A 21,506-nucleotide genomic window follows, 5' to 3' on the forward strand; every position below is an offset into this window, starting at 1 on the left:
GAGAAACTAATATCCTAAATAACAATGACCAAGAAAGAAGAGAAAGAATAAAGCAGCAATGAGCATACACCTGAAACCAACAGTAAGGACCCAAATCTCTCCTCCTTCTGGCAGCAACTGCTGAGTGGGACAGAGGAGGAAAAGGATAACCTTTAGAAGCAGCTGGTGGGAGGGAATCACTCCCACAAATACCTTGAGACAATGAAACTCCCCGAAAAGGACCAAGAAAGCTCCCGCAGGTCCCAGCAGCTGATGCCAGCAGCACTGTCCCTGGTACAGAGAAATGCAATACTGTTAAAGAGTCCAAAGTAATTCATAGCTTACACAATTTTATTATTGACAGTCAAGTAAACCATCAGATTCTCTGGCAAGTGATGTTTCTAATAGATTTGAAATTGTGATATAGCTATTATTCAATCAACTCAGTTTTGCAAACTAAATCGATATCTGAAACCATTCCAAGAGACATAATGAGACCATAGTAGCTACATATTTAAAAGAGGAGAAAAAGTAAACCATCTGTTTGCTTATGTATAGTAATAGACAACATACCCTTGCCATCTCTTTTGATTTTGACACTGTACTCCTTTGAAGAACTACTCAGAAGAAAAATGCTCAAGCTGTAGCTGACTTTCATTATACTCCCCAAATCTTAGGCTTCTTTTAAAGCAAATCATTACAATTCTCTTCATCTTTTATGCCTGTAATCTAGAGTTCCAAGCACACTCTTGGCTATAGAGGCCATTTGGGACAAACATAAATTGACGGAACATTGGCATTGTCTTCTGAGCATTTCAAAATGATGACACGCATTTCCATATTTGAATTCTTCTAAACCTGAGGCATGATAGTGAATGAAAGCAGAACTGAGGAATCTCACATCTGAACATTCGTTTGTGATTTAGCTTTTAACATTTTGTCAAATCTTCCCGAGCTTCCTTAATAACAAAGCAATACAACAGGAGCACTTCCACGAAGATATTGAAACTCACTCTTGAAAACATGGTACAAGAAAGGTTAATCATAGTTTCCATTTTACTTTCCTAGTGCTAACCCAGCCCACACTCAGTTCAATAACTTTTCTCAGGTTGGCTAAGGTGACCAGCATGATGAAAGTCCACATTCACAACTAATATAATTCATGACAAATTGTTTCTACTGGTCACCCTCTCATATTGAATTCTTCTTGTGTGTGAAAGGGTGGCCATGGCCAGCACTACGACTGTAATTAAGGTTCACAGACTTACTATATCCATTATAAAGCCCAATTTCCAGGGTTTAAGAAGTCAGCAGTTCCAACTGCACAAGTTATCAGCAGAGTCACAGTTTGTTCTTATCTATTTATAAAAGCAGTTTAAATCCACTCAGCCATTGCTGGAGATCTATAACCCATGGCCTTCTTGTTCCTCTTCAGCTGTGTAGAACTTACATGCTCTGAACATGAAAATTCTCCTCTGGCAAAAGCAAGCAGAGGTGTGTTTCAGGGAAGGCATTAGAAACGCCTCCAATCCAACAAACTCAGGGCTCATTCCCATCACTTCCTGTTTATTCACAGTCCCCAGGGAACAGAATGAGATCTTTACTTAGTTTTGAGCATGCCAAAATTCAGAAACATGGTAATTCAGGGTGCACCAAACTTCATAACCTGATGATGTCAAGCTCTTAGAACAGGCAGGAGCTGTAAGATGCATTGTACAGCTTCCCAGGGGTTGTGCCTGCTCCGGCTGGAGCGAGAGGCAGTGCCAGTGCCAGCAGTCTCTGCCTGCACCAAGGGGTTTCATTCCCCTTCCCCAGCATGGCTCAGCCCCGCTGCCCAGCACACAGCACGAGGAGCTCTGCTGAAGACACATGCCCATGCTGGAAACCTCTGAGTTGGTACAATTCAACAGAACAAGCCCCAAGGAGGTGGGAAAAATGGGAACTGTTCTTCCAGTTCCTCTCTGGTGCAAACACCAAGTCTGCATCTGGTCTCCCAGGGGCCAACACTCTTACAATGAACACAGCCAGCTTGCTACTACTTTCCTCTTATCTCTGAGTTAAGAGACCATTACATGACGAAAAGAAAAGGTGTAACTTGTAAGTTTGGCAAGTATTTAAAAAAAAGCATAAAAATAAGTAGGAATGCTAAATGTAATACATATATGTGCAGAAATGAAAAAGAAGTCTGTAAAATGGTGATGATCCTTGGTATCCCATGTATCCTGACATGGTATCCCTCTGCTCCTGACACAAAACACACCAGTATCCCTAGCAGTGAGGTTCTGGCACCTGTGAGAGTCACTGACTGTGACAGGTCACCACCCAGCCAGTTTGACTTACCACACTGCCCAGATTCAGCTGGGCTTCGGCTGCACGGGCTGGTCTTAGTACTGAGAGAAAATTAATTGCATTCTCTGTAAGAAACAGTACAAGTACCTGAAATGAAACATTGGATAAGATATCTCCTGGGGTTTTTTTTCCCCAGCAAAACCATTCATTTGCAATATAGTGGAAAAATAAAGGAAAACCTAATGTGCTTTTTGCACCATAAAGCAACACTGGATTCCTAAGAACTGGAATTTTTAAAGCGGTATAGGTGGGTCAGACACACAAGCCCCACAAAATTGCAAAAACTTGGCTGAGTAATTTCTGAAACACCAACTCTGGAAGAATAGAGATATGGGCAAATTCTGAGATAGTGAAAGCCAACACAGGCCTTTCCGCTCAGGCTGTAACATCAGCTGGGAGTTGACAGGTTTCATCTTTTCAGGTGTCAGAGTTTTGGCCTCTGCAAAAAGATGAAGTAAATAATCCTCCTGCACAAAAGAGAAAATGAATTAGCTTCTTAGACATGATAATGAAACCTCAAGCCCTGAAAATGCTTCTCCCTCTGCTAACCCCTACACTCAGTGACTCCATCTTGTCTCAGATGTGCCTCATTGGCAGTGTCTGTCTGCACAGAAGTGAGGAGGCTTGGGAGAGCTCATAACACATTCAGGGCTGCTTTGTCCAGTTTGGTGTATGCTGCCTTCCAGAAGCAGGGCAGCCCAAGCAGCAAAGGGACTGCACCTGGACCCTTCTGCATGGAGAAGCTGCACAGGAACCCAGAGTGAAGCTGAGCCCATGTGAAGGAGTTGTGGGTGAGAGGCACCAGCAGGGCTGGTCCAGAGTGAGTGGAGGCAAGCACAGCAATTACTCTGCAGGTTTTGTAAGGAAACCACAGCAAAAAGCAATGTCCCAAGCCAACAGAGAGATGGTGCTCGGATTCTGGTTCATGCGTGTGTGATCATGGAAGAAAGAAAAAAACTGATCAAATTACTGCACTCTGTATCTTTCTATTCTATATACTTACTATTTCAGAGTAAGTTCCACCACCTGATACTATTCTTGTTTTAAGATTATTTTAGTTTGGACTAATTCCTCCAAACTAAAATAGTAAACAAAATAAATCCAAACTGTGCAGCCCAGCACTAACATATCCACAGGGGGTTGAGGAAAGCCTTCTGCAGTATGAAAAGGAGTAAAAAGTGATCAGTGAAATATTTCAAGAAGAAAAAAGTCCAGCCTTGGTAGTAAGAATCTTAATATGGTAACAACCAATCCTGCTGGTATAAACAGCATCTGTGACCACCATCTACTTAGAACATGACTTCTAGTCTTCAATATTTATTCCATACTAGTGAAAATTCAGAGCATCTTCTCTCAAGTCAGTCTAATTATAACAGTAAAAAACAGAATGAAATACTCAAGTCCAGTGATTTGGTTCTCCTTGCTGCATTGACACCTTCTCTTGGTTGAGTTACGATTGCAAAAGCGAACAGTGATGGAGCACATCTAACTTGCTCAACTATCTTCACTGTGTTATGCAGTGTTCAATATTGATTTTGATTCTGCTAGACTTCTATTGGAGTTATCTGTTCCAGCCAGCTGCCAAATATACCTGCTCAGTAATGGGTCCAAATTCATTAACAGTTTTGTTTTAATAATATTTCATTTTCAAGTTTAATTTTATCCACATATTAGCTTCGTATTACTTATGCAAATAAAAGCTTTATGACTATATTAGCAATAATTCATTATCATTCCCTACTGGCTTAGTGAAGGAATTTGTAACTTTGGAGTACATCCAGAGCTTTTAATTGAAGATACTAAGGGAAGTCTACATTTAGTTAGAATCATTTGCACATACTAATTAAATATGATTAGCATAAGTCTCTCAAACTCTTTCCAGGCTCAAGGATTGATTGTCTAGGATAGGACTTTTCCTCAAGTCCTGTCTGAAGGATACTGTATGAAGATGCAATCCAGTGAGCATCTTGGGGGAAGGAGGCTGTGAGTGTTGGAGCTGGGACCCAGGACAGGAAGGTGATCTACTGCTTGAAAGTTACTGCTCCATCTTCACCATTATGGCAGAGGTAACACTTGTGCCTTCCTTATCTGTCTACCCCTTATCATCTCTGAGCAGTGGGAGACAAGAAATCAGTGGCTCTAGCCAGGGCTATTTCCCACCCAGGGACTCACTCAGTTCTAGTTACTGGGACCAAGGAAGACTGTTTGAGTGCAACTTTTTTCTGTTTCTTTACATCTTCACAACTGGTCACAGACAGGGAACTTAAAATGATTAAACATACAAAATAGTGCAAACTTACAGAATGGATCCCAACTACCGGTTCTGTATTGCATGGAAGTCCTACAGGGCTGTGTCTTCTAAGTTCCAGTGTTTCCATCTCCATTCCAAAGACTGGACCCTAAATTACCTCAAAAAACTTATTAAGAAAATTGCATGGAATATATTCCTTTCTTTGTGCTCTAAATGAGCTCTTGTTGGATCAGGAACTGTCATCTCTTTACTTTAGTATGTTCCAAGTCCCGTAAGGACTGTGGGTATCTTCCCATCTCCTACAGAAGACGTTTTAATTAGCCAATTATATTAGTAAAAAGCAATCTAATTTCTAGGCCAACGAATAGCATGGCACAGATATTAAAATCAAATTAGCAAGACAACGCAGTGTTTTCCTTTGGCATGCAAAAGCGACCTCCTGCACAGATAATCAGCATTGTGTCTGGGTATGATCTGTAGCAGTGAAAAGCACACACAGTGCTGAGTAATGAACATGGTGACAGGTATATGAACTTCTTTCTACTGTCTCCAGCTTTTGCCCTTTTAATTTAGTTTATTGGTAATCACCATGTGTCCTTTAAATGTATGCTTTAAAAAACAAACAGCAGTGTTTGCAAACCATGAGCAAAGCACATACACCAAAAATAGAAGGGGGAGGGAAGGAGTAGATCTTACAGCTCAACTCCACACTGACTTCTTTCCTCAAACTATGAGTTTACATCGAAGGAGAGAATTAGAATGTTTGATCCAGGATGATGGGCACTTTTGATTGCCAGCTAGTGAAAGCTGAAAGGAATCTTTTAATTGCACCTAGAATCTACCTTCTGAGGTAGAAACCAATTGAAAACACATTTATTTGGGCATTAGAACCAGACATTTACAAAACAACTAGCTGCTTTGAAAAATGTATTTCCACCTTTCCTCCCAAAGAAAACAGCAGGCTGCTCTTCCCTGCTCTGCCAGCAGCCCTGCTCCCAGACCCCAGCTGTGCTGCACACAGAGTCACTGCTTTGAAAAGCAGCATGGATTTGTCTGGATAACACTTTTATCCTTCAAAGGCCAGGGCAGCAGAGCGCCTGCCTTGGCAAAGCTCGCAGATCAGCTCTGCTTAACCCATGAACTCCAAAACCTCATCACAACCTTTCACAGGTTCTGAGTAAAACCACCTCTGACCAAAACAGGGCCAAAAAGGCCGGACAGTGAGAAGATGAAGGGGCAGAAATGGGCTCAGGTAGCAGCTGTAGGGGACTGGCCTGGCTCCCAGGGGTGCAAAGCCTTCTCTGCTGCACCACGTGCTGTGGCAGCTCCAGCCCCAAAGTCAGGCTCAGGCTGGGAGTAATTGCTTCCCTCACAGCTTCTGACAGCCCAGAGATGCCCTGGATTGGCATGAACACACTCTGACCTGCCCTAATATACAAGGGGAATAATTTACCTACATAAAATTGGAGCTCTGAAAGGTGCAGTGCACCCACATATCTGAACCCACTTTTAATCCTTCAAAATTACTGTAAGAGAAGGATTATAAGACTGCAGGGATCATTTCTGCCTCCCTGGCATTAGTGCCTCATGTGTTTCTGGCTGTATTTACTGTGCTGCTGAACAGAGATTCAGAGAGGATTGACAATCCAGAAGAAAGGCAAATGAAATACAAAGCATGTCAGTACTCTTCTGATATTGCTGCTGCCAACACCACTAGTTCCTCCTCTGAACAGAATAGAATTGTACATATTTTATTTTGTCTGAAGGATCATAATGTCTTTGTACAATTTTTGATCCATAGTTTCTTCTCCTTACCTCACCTGGTGTCCTGCTCACTAGCTACCCTGAAAAAAACAGTAGGATCATGCACTGGACTAAACCACATTATCCATCATCTAAACAAAAAGATTGATGAAAATCTCAGTTCTCCATGTGCTTTCTGACAAAAATGCCCACAGGAGTATCCATGTATTTTGGGAACCACTGATACTCAAACCCATGGCTCAGGGCTCAATACACTTGCTCCTGCTGAATACTTGGCATTAGTATCTTCTTAATTGCCTGTGCCCAAAGAGAGAATAACATTTCTTATGAAGACCATGGCATTTTTTGTATCTATTGAAATGAACTTGTAATTTCTTTTGCCATTTCCTACAGTAAATAAAATACTCTGAAATTACTGTTCAGTAATTTTGCAGAATTTCATTCAAGGTGCCTGCTTGCCACTTTCCCTTTAACCCTATGATATTATTTCTATGCTCACTCACCCAGAGTCCTCTTCAGTTCCACAAGGTGACCCCGCATTTTGCTTCATTTTTGTTATTACTGTTTTCCCCTCCTTCAAGTCAAAGTGGAGTCACAGACACCGAGACTGGGCTTTATGATCACCTAAACCCATGCTCAGACAGAGGGAATGCTGCTGGAAGCACGGTGGAGGCAGCGATTCCTGACTGTGTTGGTGTCCTGTTTCTGAGGTAATGGAATGCTCTGGTAGGAGTACGGGTGGGTATTTCCAGCATTTGGCTCATGGGGATTTCCCAGCCCAGCCACTGGGAAGCATTTGCTCAGCAATCCTCACACACAAAGGCTCTGACCACCACTGTAACTTCCCTGCCAGCACCTGCAGCCCTCTGTCACACAGGTGAGCTCAGGTGAGAGCCCACTGAGACTGAGCTCTGCCACTGCTGTCACCACCACCACCAACAGGAGGACCACGGGCAGCACTGGCGAGCTCTGAGGAAGAGCCACCAACCACTGCTGAGGTGAGGACTTGAGAGGTGATCCCAGCTCGTGCCTGCGCTGCACTTGGGGGCATGTCCCTGCCACCTTGGGCCTGGGTGACTGTCACAGGGAAGGTTCTGACATGGGGTGCATGGTATGTGCCTTGGCACTGGCAAATCACTTGGGTACCTCCAGCACAGGTTTGTCATTAGCAATCACAGCTCTTGCTGCAGCGTGGCCAGGCCTTGCCAGGGGGGAAAGAGGTCAGGAGAAAAATCAGCTGGCAGATCTGGGGCTTCTGCACCTCAGTGCAGGACTGTGAGGGGAACAGAGAGACAAACTGAGAGCACATCGTGCAGGATCAGTCTGTGGCTGCTCCATAATCTGCGTTCCGGTGCCGTGATTTTGGGATGAACTTCCCTCCCCCAGTGTTTAGCTACAAAGTGCATGAGTAAAGAATGCTAAATTATATGCAAGTCACATTAAGAACAATCAGTCGCATGTAATAAGGAATCTAATAGTTCATAAATGAGATGCAAATTCATTTTTATGGGTGCACTATAATAAGCCAATTATTTCAGAGCTCTTTAATTATGCAGTTTCAAAAAGCTGAATTGCTTTAAAAATTTTTTAAGAAGCTTTAGGTTTTTCTATAGCATACAAGGAAAAGAAAATATATCTGCCTTGGTAGCAACATTAAAAAAAAGCAACCAAAAATTAAAACCCAACCCCCAAACATGATGCCAAGTTGCAAGCAGGAGCAATACAAACAGAAGAATAAGCCAGCTGGAAAAGCACAAGTGTAGCAGACATGCAGACATGGAGCTCTGTGGTGCTCCCAATCCCAGGTCCTGAGGAGCCCAGCCTGCAGCACGCTGGGGTGAGTGTGAGACAAGCACTGGGGAATTTCCAGAGCAGCAGGGATTCACCAGGCCTGCAGCCAGGTATGGCACTGCCATCCATGGCAATGTCTTGCCACCATCAAAACAGTCTTTTGGGACTCATGGCACTCAGAAACGTACAAGGATATATTTTTCCTTTGAAAAAAAGACTCAACCCTGAGATGTTCTTTCTGAATCCTCCTGCACTGTTGTTCCGTCAAGAAACTGGATATAAGAGAAAATAGCTATCAGTTTGGTTAAAAATACCCAAACAAACTAATAGAGAAGCTCATGCAAAGGCAGAACCGTTCTCCATTGTGCATTGTGTGTAAAAAAGTGAAATAGTGCAAGAACCCAGCCAGATTCCCTGACCTGTATGATAGCACAAAATACATCCTGCACTAATTTACGTGACGGAGAAGCTGTAAATACTTCATCCCTGGAGGAGTTCAAGGCCAAGGATGGATGGAGTTCTGAGCAACCTGGTCTAATGGAAGGTGTCCCTGCCCATGGCAGGCGGTGGAAACAAGATGATCTTTGAGGTCCCTGCCAACCCAAACCATTCTATGATTCTATGATTCAACTCTGCCCCAAGTTTGACCTAACATTTTTTTCAAAGTTAATAAAGAAGCTAAGTGAGTCTTAAGAAGGCTTGAAGGGAAAGCAAGCTACACAAGCCTCAAAGGGGTGAAGTATTGCCAGATGAACTATTTGCTTAGCTGGTATGGAAAAGGCAATGACAATTTTTCAAAATCACTAGCCTATGGAACCATACAATCAAACTACAACTAACATTAACCAAGAAGGGAACAAAACCCACACTTCATTGATCAAAATAATCAATCACACCAGTTATGCCAATTCTTCTCTGCATTTGAAAAGTAGAACTGAGTTCATTGTGTGGTCAGGTATAACTCTGTGGTCAGCAACCACCAAAGACCACTGGAGGGACCTCCGGGACAAGAAAAGATCTGCACCAGTGGGAAGGGAATTATGCTGATAACTTCGGGGAAAGGATTATCATATGTATGTTTCTTCTGGGAAAAACAATTAATATGTATGTAAACTACAGTATAGAAACACAAGCCTTGTCTGTACTCAGCATCAAGGTATTTCAGAGGAAATATCCCCTCATGCATCAGGTGCCAAATAAAGAATGCCTGCTTCTTAATGCTACACTGGTGTTAAGGAGTGTTATTTTACCAGGTATTTGGTAACAATGCCACAGCAGGAAAGTAAGAAATATATGAACCCTGGCTTAACTTTTCTGGATATATAGAGGCCATATAAATATAACGAATAAACCTATTCTTACTGCTGGAATGCTTACACAAGCTATTGGGCACATAGGCTTTTCTTTTCACATCTGAAACAGAGGCAGAAGACTTGAAATCCTCACTGTGTGGTTGCTCTCCAGTTACATCTTTTTTGGAAGTATACTGCTTCTGATTCAAATTCAGCATGCTTCCATGCCTTAAGCACAGCATCAAGCCTAGTAAAAGACGCAGCCTCTACTTGGGTATCTTGTCTTAGTGCAAGTGCACCACCAAGATTGTTCCATGGGTTCCCCTCCCCTCACAGAGAAGCCCTATGGTTTCAGGATGCTGAAAAGCAGGAAAACTCATTTTCCCCTTCCTCTCCATGCCCAGTGTAAGCCCTTATCAGTTTTGCTACTAGGCCTAGTGTGTTGTCTCTGCCAAATCTTCTTGGAGAAAACATCCCAACAGATCAAGTGTCTGAGTAGCAGCAAAAGAAGCAATAAAGATAAATTATAATGTAGTCTTCTACACTGTTTAAGTTGTCTAGAGACAGTACAAAATCGACATCCAGATATAGAATCAATTGTCTAGCTTTAAAAATGCGTTTAGACTAAGGCTTAGAACAATGTATATCAGAGTTTGAACACTTTCCTATCGAAATCCACATGTATTGTTTGCAATGGGAAAATGATGCTCATTTTAACAAAGGCCATAAGAAAGTGTTGTGACATGTCTAACATCTGGATCAGGACTTTTGCGTCTTGAGACTGTGCAAGATTCCAAGGTGGCTTTGAAGAAGGATATCATTGAGCAGAGCTGACTCGAGAGCAGAGTGTCTGAATCTGCAGCCAGCTGACCTTCTGGGACAGAATAATTTTAATAGTATTCTATAGCCTTATAATGCTATAAACTATATCGTGAATACATACATCAGTCTTGGGTAAGAAGCTTAATAATAAATTAGTTAATTTTTTTTTCCTTTAGCCAAAAGCCAGTACAAGCCATAGCTTTATTTACAAAAGGTTAAACATTTCTTTAATTGGATTGCTGGCATTTAAGTGTGCAGCAGAATATCCTTCAGCAGTGTCCCTTTTATTTGTGACTGGAGAAGTGCCTAGAGAAATGCCAAGGGAAGATTTAATTTTAATAAAAAAGAGAAGCTTAAGATGCCTTTGGAGGCTTATGTTACATCTCAAAACTACCATGAACTAATGAATTTAATCTAAAAGGTCCCCAACCACAGGACTGAAGGGAAATAGCAACCCTCGTGTAGCTTGACAAAGCTGACTTTCTGTGTGTTAGCAGTGGTGGTTCCGTGCTTACGTTCTGTTATGAATACACACACATATCTAAAGTTTTTTGTGATTCAAAAGATATTTTTAAATGAGAAATATGGTTGCCTGTAGTGGTTTGGTCCAAAATACTCATTACTGTTTATCTGCTGTGAGATAAGAATTAGGAGAAATGCAAAGCAGGCACCAAACTTGAAAGAATATAAAGAAGTTTATTAACAGACCTAAAAGAAGAAAAAAAAATTATACCACCTTCAGAACTCTCCTCCTCCCCCCACCTTCCTCCCTTCTCCCACTGACAATGTGAAAAGACAACCCTTAAGATGTTCAGTCTGTTTACCACTGCCATAATAACCTTGTTCAGTCCATTTAGAAAGAGAAGTCTCTTCTTGCTCATGCTATGAAAACATTATCACAACGAGACAGCCGCCCACTTCCAAATATTGTTCAGTCCATTTAGGAAGAGGAGTCTCTCTGCCTGCGTGTGAGTCCTTTCCCCCGACTTGCAGCTTTTCCCGCAACTGCTTTCGAGGGTCCACTCTTGAAGTTTTTTGGGGTACAATTTTAAGGTTGAGCCGTTCAGAAACAAAAACAGAGGCCCTTCTCCTTCCCTGGGAGCAAAGGGTCTTCATCATCTTCATCTTTAGGACTATCTCTGGGAGCATCTCTAGGAACTGAGGTTTTCTCCTTTCCCGTTTGGAGCAAAAGTCCTCATCTGGTTCATCTCTAGGGACTGAGGTTTTCTCCTTTCCCATTTGGAGCAAAAGTCCTCATCTGGTTCATCTCTCCCTGTCCAAACTTCTCATGAAATTACAGCTGCGTCAGCATCTGCCTATCTCAGCGCAGGTGCTTCTGCTCACGAGTTGAACACTCCACCCCCCATATCTTCATGGAATTACAACAGGATACTCTGATACATCATAGCTTCACAACAGAATTTCAGCTTTAAGCATCTCCTCTCTCTCTTCCCTCAGGTTTTCAGCTCTTCACAGCAATAAAAGGGTTAATCTCACCTCAGCCTTGCAGCTTTGCAGCTGGAATGTTGAATTTTTCTTATCGCAGTGGAGAGGGGGGAGAGCCGAGCCGCTCCGGCTGCCCACGGCAAGGCAGTGGGGGGGGTTCCACGGCTGGAACAGGTCCATCGGCTCCAGGATGGCCATGGCCCGGCCCGGCCTGGCCCGAGCAGGGCCTGGCTGGGCCCGCTGGCCCCCACTCGGGCCCTGCAGCCACCTGTCCCAGTGCCGGAAACGAGAGAGAGCTTGGAGGGGGAGTTTGCCTATTCTTAAATGTGGATCACAGAGGTGATCACAACTTTAAGTGGCTTAGAGAATTGTCCATATCCAAACTGGCCAGCTGATAGGTTCTATCAGTTCCCAGAGGAAACTGTAAGCACCCCTTAGCAAGGACGTCCCTTCCGGGACTATGCTTGCTAACCTATGACATTGCCCTACAGCATCCTAAAGACACTTCAAAGAACCATTTGTGTCAGGAACTTGCAAATAAATAGAGGAAAAGGAAAATCCTTAGCCCCTCCTCTCCTGAGTCAGTGCTTTGGAAAACATTACACACCTAAATTGTACTGCCTGGAAGAAAAACACCCCCTTGTTGGCTCACACTGGGGCCAAGATGAGGACCCCATTCTGCAGTGCTGGAAGCTGAGTGCACTCAGCACCAGCAGCTCAGATATTATCTCACAGTTGTCATGCACACAGTGTGGGAGTCCCCTGGGAGAGTGGCTAATGTACACTTTACCTCCCTAGAAAGCAGGGTGGGAATTTATGAGGAAAGAAAAGAGGGTTTATAATTTACACAAAGGACCTTTAACTAGAGGAATAGATTTCATTACTGGAGCATGTAACTCAATGGTCAGAATTAAAAACAGCTTCTAGAAAGTGGATTGTATTTAACTTTCCATTTGGGGGAACAGAAAACAAGAAACTGTTTCAGAGACAGCCTCAATTATCCAGGTAATGTAAAGAACAATGCCAAGTTTGCACTGACATAGTAAGGGACCAGCAGGTAAGTTATCATCCACCAGGTACCTCTACTTCAGCATTGTGTTTTCCCTTCCAAAATGTGATAATTGGAGCATTGCCTTAATGCTATGATGGATCTGAGAGCCAAAATTACCTATTTCACTACCACCTCAGACAGCATGAGTCTCTACTGCTTGTGCAATGGTTGAGCTCCAACACTCAGCAGCTGAAGAGGGAGAAGTGTGAGAACTGGACGATGTGAGCAAGGAAAATCTTATTGTGATATGTCCCAGATTCTGGGACATATCTGGGGCCAAGTGCAGCAGCCAGCCACCTCTACCTACTGGCCATCTGTAAGGCCCCAGATCTCGCTCGACAAATCTCTTAAAAGGGCTTAAGATTCTTTTATGTACCCTGAGTCAGACACACAGGAGAAAATACTGACAAGGTGTTCCTCAAGAGGTCAAAACAACAAAATCTTTACTGGCAAACTTCAGAAAATCAGAGAACTTCAGAAAATTTTAGAACAACACTCAATCAACATAAAGCATTTCACAAAGCATTAACTTAGCAAACTGTAAGCCAATTCAATTTAGCAAACTCCAACCCATCCAATTTTAAGCTACTCAGACTTTGAGAAGAAGAAAGAAGAAGAAAGAAAAAGAGAGAAAGAGGGAAGAGATAAGAACAGAAGGGGAGGGGAGGGGAGAGGAAGGGAGGGGAGATATAGCTACCAGTCCTGGTTCCAGCAATATACCAGCTGATACAAAATCCAAAGGAGGTAGGGTCAAGCCCATAAGCTCGCCTTGTGATCTGGCTTAAGTACCTTCTGGCTTTCCTGGGCCCTTCTCCCAGGTGGGACATCTGGTCTGGTGGCCACTCAGGGCTGGGTTAGGGGCTCCAGGGGTGGGGTGTGCAGAGCAGGGCATCGCCTCGCCAGGGCAAGACCCAACCTTCTCGTTTCCCCACACATGCGCCTGAAATGTTTGGAGTCAGCAATCCTTCCAGTCTCTGACACTGTCCCAACACCTGGAACTCGTCAGCCTCTGATCCCCTGTGCCTACCTGGCAAGGCAAGACTCTGCAGAGACAAAGCTTTGCCCCTACTGTGCCCACAATCCAAAGGACTTCACTATGACAAACAGCAGCAGTTTGGGGCACACCTGCTCTTCCCTCAACAGGTCTTCATGTTCCCAAGAAAAACCAAACTATCCAGAGCAAACTTTCCCATTTAGACATTTCCAACGTAGCTTTACTGCTAAAGCCACAGCTCTTCTGGAACACTCCCATCTAATGAAAAAGTGACTGTTGTGTCTTCATGGGAGTACAGAAAAAGTAGAGAATTAACCACAAATACTCTAACAATCCAGAAAACAGAAGACATAGCAAAAGAACCCCCAATTGCATTAAAGCAATCATTCATTATTTTCAAGCCACTACTACAAGCTTTAGAAATTTGCAGTTGGCAACCCTAACATTTCTAATTCTATCATCATACTTGGAGAGGTGAAGTGTCACCAGTCCCAAAAATCAAGACTCATGTTTCTTGCCACTACAGATCTTCAAGTATCGCTACAAGCACTTAGACCTTCTTGGGGTGGAAGAATCCCAATTCAAACAGAACACTTGGCACTGGTGTGCCTGTTCTACCACACTGTTGCTTGAAAAGATATTCAGAGAAAGAAAAAATATTTCCATTTTTAAAAATTTGGATTGGTGTTTCATTCCAAAATGTCAATTGCTTTTAATCATGGCTACAATATTTAAAACTACTCAAGACAAGAATGGAATATCTCATTTAAGGTTAGGCAAAGTATTCATTGAGCCTTAAAACCAAAATTTTCCGTTAATTGTTTTGTTTTCTCCATCATTCTAAACCAACCCATCTGGTTTGATGTTTAAAAAAGACATTCATGCAGGGTTTATCCTCCTGTCCTGCTGCAATTCCATGGCCAGTTCATAGAAGACACAGCTTCTGCTTGTGGGACAAAATCAGCGAGGAAAAAGAATAATCACTGCAGCTTTGGTTTCGTCTATTCTGGGGCCACATATTTGTTCTTTGAGTCATGATTATTTGACCCTAGTCACCGCACTCTGTACTGGATTTTTATATCTAATGAGGTTGCAGGCTGCTGCTTTTCACTATTATCCTTAATCAAGTTTTATTGATTACTGAGGGACAGCATCCATGGAGAGAACATTACAAACACATGGAAAAGCTGCCCAGAAGCTACTGGTAAGGTTTTCATGTTTTAGAAAAAACACACCCAGTGTTAAAAAACAACACCATTGCCTCTCCTATTCAGTCCTGTGAACTGCCTGTATGATATTCTGATGATCCCACATTCTATTGTCACCTGTAACCCTGGCAGCCCCTGGCTGAAAACCTACTGGATGTGAAGACTGAACCAGCTACCAAGAGCTGGAGGCAGGAGGATCACACATTCTCAGCTTGATGTGGGCAAGTAAAAAAGTGTTCCTCTATACAGCCTGTCTCCCACTCAGGCAGCAGGAACCTGCAGAAAGCTGAAGGGAAGGTTGGTGGAACACAACAGTTACTTATCTTGTAGTTTTTTATAACCAACTGAATCATGTAAGAGTTAATGGCATAGAAGCCACCTGGCCAGGTACCACCCTATCAGAGGTTGCAGAAACTTACCAACTTAGAAAAACTGACCAGTTATTCTCATTATGGTGTGTTAAATTAAAAAGCATTTAGTATTCTAAATTATTTAAGATCCATGGCTTAAATGACCTGAACTAGAAATCCTTCATGGCAGCATATGTATTATCAAGGTAATGCTAGAGTAGAAAATAAGGGAATTGGGGTATTTAGGATACACACTATAGTAGTGCCTGAGGGATTGAGTTAAATTTAAAAATTATGTGCTAGTTCTTAAATGTTCATTATTATTTAGAGTGGCTGTTTGAATGGAAGCAGGGTGTCGGCAGTGACCTGCACTGACGGGCATTTCCATGGACAGTGTTGTGAAAGGAAATGAGTCTGTTTGCAAGCCAGGAGTCCATTAAATATGGCAATCTGTTAACATACAGGCCCTAGCTCATATTACCACAGCAATCTTCAACCTCTTCCAATTTCTTTCTAGATGTAAATTGTAATTTCCCTAGACAGTTCAAAGTAAGCAAAGAGTTGCTGCTACTCTGCCTCTACCACCTTCATCTCTCTTCTTTATTCTGAAGGATTACTTCTGCCATGGGATATTCTATGCCTTGTAAAAACATCCTTCAAAGAAAGTATGGTTGAACTCTTGATTTCTCAATCATGAGATTCCCTACTGTATTGCATAGGATTAATGACTAACTGCTTTCTATGAAGAACAAACACATAACAAAGGGTTGTCTGTACAGGATGGAAAAAGGCTTCCTTAATTTCATATAATGTATGACTGCTTTATGCCATGAAGAAAATGGATCTTTCCCTGTGCACCTTAGAAGAGCTCTACAGTTAATAGTCAAGAAAAGAAAAACATAACTCTAAATTCCTCCCTCCTGCAATTACACTGATCTACAACGGATACTCTTGTCTCTGCAGTTCAGAATGACCAGTCACTAGAGGAGAGAGATTTAAGTAAATAAATCTACCACAAACTTAAGGGCATGTGAAATGTACCAAAATCTGTGTCATTATCTTGATTATTTCATCCACTCCTACACCCTTTCCTAAGCCTCTGGTTATTTTTCTGAAGAAGAGAAAGCTTTTATTTCACATTGCTTATAGATTGCAGAAGCAATGCGTTCCTTCCTGTGACACTGTTGGATAGTGATGTTACACAAACAGGGATGGAGAAGAATGGGAACTGGCTGATAGTGCTGGTGTTCCCATATCCAGCAATGATCAACTGTGGTGTGAGAAGCACTTGTAGAAGAAAAAGCAACACTGAGCACCCTGGCACTGAGTGAAATCCCAAGGCACCAGCCCACATCCAGCAGCAAACCCACTGCCACACTTTGGCTGGGTGTTGCAGTTTAGGAATGGTACTTCCCAGAGAAGTGCCCCTGCTGAGACTCCAAACCACACAGCTTCTACCACTCACCACATAAGAATCCATACAGCAGCTTTCCATTTTCAGTGTATCCCTACAATATGACAAGAACCATCAGTGAAGAGAGTGTATTGCTTTTCATTTTTTGGTAGCTGGTTGTATGGTGGGGCCCCCTCAGCACGTCACCTTCTATTCTCTGATGATGATAGTCAAAAATTTTCACTGTCAGATCAGTTCATGATGACTCCCAAGATCCCAGGGTGACTGGGATCTCCTGTTCAAGCTCGCAGTGCTATCCACTTAGTCCATGTAGCATCAGTGTGTGTTGCAGGGACTTTCCCTTTGAACATCCAGCCCAGCACTGGTAGTTGGGGTGCCAAAAGAAGCTGTGCTTTGGTGCCAATCACTTCTGAAGTAGCTCAAACCCCTTCATAAGCAGGCAGCATCTCTTTTTCAGCTGGGGTGTAGCTGGCCTCAGATACTCTGTACTCCCGGCTCCAGAACCCCAGGGGTTGTTCTCGAGTCTCTCCAGGTACCCTCTGCCAGAGGCTCCAGGAAGGACCGTTCTCCCTGGCTGCGGTGTAGAGCACATTCTTTGCATCCTGTCCTGTCCTGACTGGCCCAAGGGCTACTGCATGAACAATCTCCTGTTTAATTTGTTAAAAAACTTGTTGTTGTTCAGGACCCCACCTAAAATCGTTCTTCTTCCATGTCACATGATAGAGAAGGTTTAACATCTGACTGTAATCTGGAATATGTATCCTCCAAAACCCAACAGCACCTAAGGAAAGCCTGTGTTGCCTTTTTGCTGTTTGCTGAGGACAGAGCTGCTGTTTTGTTGACCATGTCCACTGAAATCTGACAACATCCATCTTGCCATTTTACTCCTAAAAACTGCATTTCCCGGGAAGGTCCCTTGACCTTAGTTTGCTTTATGGCAAAGCTGGCCTTCAGGAGAACTTGGATTATCTTCTCCCCTTTCTCAAAACCTTCTTCTGCTGTGTTGCCCCACATATTGGTGTCATCAATGTACTGCAAGTGTTCTGAGTCTCACCCTCTTCCAGTGCAGTTTGGAATCAGTCCATGGCAGATGGTGAGACTGTAATTCCACCCCTGGGGTGGTCAGTTCCAGGTGTACTGGATGCCCCTCCAGGTGAAAGCAAACTGTGGCCTGCACTCTGCTCCAGAGGAACATGGAAAAATGCATTTGCAATGCCATTGGTGGCACCACTTTGCTGCTTTGGACTCCAGCTCGTCCGAACTGAAGTTCCAGCCTGTCCAGCACAGCAGCACTCAGTGGTGGTGTGACTTCATTCAGGCCATGATAGTCCACTGTCAGTCTCCACTCTCCACTGGATTTATGCACGCTCCATATGGGGCTACTGAAGGGTGAGCAAGTCCTGCTGAGCACTCCCTGGTTCTCCAGTTCTCGACTCATCCATGGATGGGGTCCCACAGTCCCGGTTGGTGCAGTGTTGCTGTCAGGGCACTGTTGTGGTAGCAATCGCTACCTGTTGGTCTTCCACCCTCAGCGGTCCTACTGCAGAAGGGTCCTCTGAGAGACCAGGCAAGGTATTCAGCTGTCTAATTTCCTCTGTCTCCACAGCAGCTCTCCCAAAAGCCCAACAATGCCCTTTTGGGTCCTTGAAATACCCTCTCCCAAGGTAATCTGTGCCAAGGATACACGGGGTCTCTGGGCCAGTCACGACGGGCTGGTTTTGCCATTCATTTCCAGTCAGGCTCACTTCAGCTTCCAGTACAGTCAGCTCTTGGGATCTTCCTGTCACCCCAGAAATGGAGCTGGATTCTGCCCCTACATATCTTGTTGGAATGGGGGTACACTGTGCAGCAGTGTCAACTAAAGCTGTATATGCTTGTGGGTCTGATGTGCCATGGATCCACACAGTCCAGTAGATCTGATTGTCCCTTTCCTCCACCTGGCTGGAGGCAGGGCCCCTCTGGTTCTGGCCATAGTACTCCATGCTCACTTCTTGAAAATGTGAACTGGACATCCCCTCAAGAGGAACCAAAGCAACATCATCCCTCCTATTGTCTCTGAGGACTTCCCCACTGGAGACTGGAATGGCATTATCCTTGAAGAATTTCCTATGCTGGTTGTTCTCCCTCTCAACTCATACCTGTGCTGCCAGGGCAGAGGTGGGTTTTCCATCCCACTTCCTCATGTCCTCTCTGTGGCCATGCAGGAAAAAGCACAGCTTACCTGGTGGTGTGTCCCCTCTGTCTCAAGCAGGGGGCACTTGCTCCCAACAGCAGAGACTCTGGTCCATGCTGGTGGGGCATGGGACATTTCCTCTTTAATTTGCTCGACTCTTTTGAATCTGTCCACAGTCTTGGACAGTCTTTCCACAGCCAAGGCACAGATAAATAGGGACCAAAAAAAGATGATCTTCATAGTGCCAGAGTTGGGTAGCCACCTGAAGCAGTGTTTGTTCTCCTTCTTTCATTGACGTCAATTCCAGTGATGACGATGGTGTGCCTTCTGCCCCATGGATTGTGTGCACTGTGAAAAAGGGAATTTAAATGAGAATCCAAAGGGAATTCAAATTTGTAGCAGGCCTAAAGAAAGAAAAGGGGATGAAAAGCTGGGGAAAATCATCCTCCACTGTTTCCCCCACAGACTGGGTATGATTATTAATGGACACCCAAAGGTAGTGCCTGAGGCAAGGGCAGGAGATCAACACTGAACCCACATCCCAAATCACCATTGATACTATCATGTCATAAACTGATATCCCACAGTACAGCAACAAAGCAATCCTGACCCCTATCCCTGCTCTGAAAAAGAACACCACAAGAAGCACATAAGGGAATATGTACAGGGTGAGGTACTGCACCCACATGAACAGACCAAGCAACACTGTGACCAGCGGCTCGGGACCTTCTACAGCAAATGCTTAGACCAAATTTGTTTCCAACTCAGTCTGGGCAAATCTGTTGTTATCTCAACCCTTTGATCCCTACATTGGGTGCCAAATAAGGCTGTTGTGTTTTAGGAATGGTACTCACCTCACCAACTCAGTGCCTCCACCAAGACTCTGAACCATGCTCCTCTCTTGCTCCCCTGCTTTCCACCTCTGCCTCCCCGCCACAGCAGGATGGAGAGGAGAACTGGAGGCATAAAAGTCAAAAATCGTGGGTTGAGGTAGGAACAATTTACTGGAAACAGCCATGAGATAAGAAAATCAACAGTAACAGCAACAATATTAATAACAAAAGTGTACAAAAGAGAGTGATTGACCTGCCAAAATGCTCACCCTGGAGCTTGCAACCTGACTGCAGCCACGCTGCCCTGCAACAGAGCCCTTTCTTCTGGATAAAGGCTCTCTTCCCCTGCGCCTGGCAATTCTGTGGGGTGGTACAGAATAAACTCCATGTCCCAGCCATGCCCCCTCAGGCTACTGCCAAAACTAACCCTGTCCCGGCCAGAACCAGTACACTAGGATGCAGATGGGCTGAGAAACCTGAAGTGGCAGCAGATTGTTTGTGCTTTGGAGACCACTGCAGTGTTCAAAGAACTCATCCTATACTCTTATCATTAGGGACTGCAAAGAGAGAGCACACTGCTCACAGCTGTGCATTACCTGGTAACACAAGTTCTGACACCTTTCCCAGTGCTCCTGCACTGGAAGTGCTGTGTCTGCGTGTCACTGAATGGGAACATTTTGTAGCTATCCACATTACGAGAGACAGCAAGGCAGAGCTCAATCAGGCATGGACGGGGAATGTTTTCCAGCTGGTACTGCTCATGCTCATTGCTGGGTGATTGTGTTACATTTCTCTGCCCTTTGTTGCTCTTTGTTCAGAGATGGTGGGATGGAATTCACCATATCTTTAAACTGTCACTTAGTGACACAGCTGCACTACTCATGTGCTTATCTTCTGGTTTGCAGCTTTTTTTTTCCTGCTTTGTTTCTCCTACAATGTACATGTATTAGCAGCTTTCTCATGAATTGCCTTTTTTTAATGTGTGCATTAATTTCTAAATTACAATGTGTCATATCCTTTCAACTGCTCATGAATGTCTTTGTAACTATGGTATTTTATGGCAATTTAACTCTGGAGATTACAAATAAAATTATCAGCTAAAAACAGAATGATTAGTAAGCCAAGATAAATGCAGTAAATTAATCATCGTTTCATACATTGTACCAAGGTTTTAAATTTTCATGTTAACATAGCAGATGCAAATTTTTGAAGTGAAAATAGTTGTAGCAACTGTAACTCTACAAACTAACAATCCTTAAAAACAAACAAGCCACAGATGGGAAATTTCCAGCTAACCCTTCAGTCCCAGGCACCTTCACAGAACCACAGCCATTTTTGAGCAGACACTTGCCAAATGGCCACACTCTGACAGTTACTGTTCTTTGATTTTCCAGTTGCAGTGTCAAGAAGGGTACTGGTGACCCAGCACACGCTGCAGCCACAGCTTCCCTTGGTAAGATGTGTAAGAATGAAACTCACATGTCTGCAGACCTTTTTTGGGACAGGACATGCTGTACCTTCTGAGTCCTGCAGCACTTGTCCCAAGGGCCACTTAATCCTCATTTAGGAAAAGGACCTTAGATGTGAAGAGAACATTTTCTTCTGCAAAAGAATAGGGGGGAATCTCTTAATATTAAGAGTAACAGATGTGTACCCTGACACCCCCTAACACAAGTACAAACATATTCCTCCTGTGTCCACATACAGACACACACACACACACACTTCCTTCACATTTTAAATTATATTGCATTGACTCAACTAGACAGAAAACGTGCAGGGTTACTCC

At 43.6% G+C, this 21,506-nt stretch overlaps 1 long non-coding RNA gene across 1 annotated transcript; it reads right to left on the minus strand.

Annotated features, from left to right (window-relative positions):
• Nucleotides 1–18,214: 18,214 nt before the first annotated feature.
• LOC109145998 lies at nt 18,215–21,302 on the minus strand. Its single transcript, XR_002047751.3, has 3 exons — nt 21,197–21,302; nt 19,739–19,840; nt 18,215–19,232 (listed from the first exon to the last, which is right to left on the minus strand). It is a non-coding gene; the product is annotated as an uncharacterized LOC109145998 (long non-coding RNA).
• Nucleotides 21,303–21,506: the final 204 nt, after the last annotated feature.

The sequence above is a fragment of the Corvus cornix genome, chromosome 19 (assembly GCF_000738735.6).
Source record: "Corvus cornix cornix isolate S_Up_H32 chromosome 19, ASM73873v5, whole genome shotgun sequence".
In the NCBI taxonomy this organism is placed as follows: domain Eukaryota; kingdom Metazoa; phylum Chordata; class Aves; order Passeriformes; family Corvidae; genus Corvus; species Corvus cornix.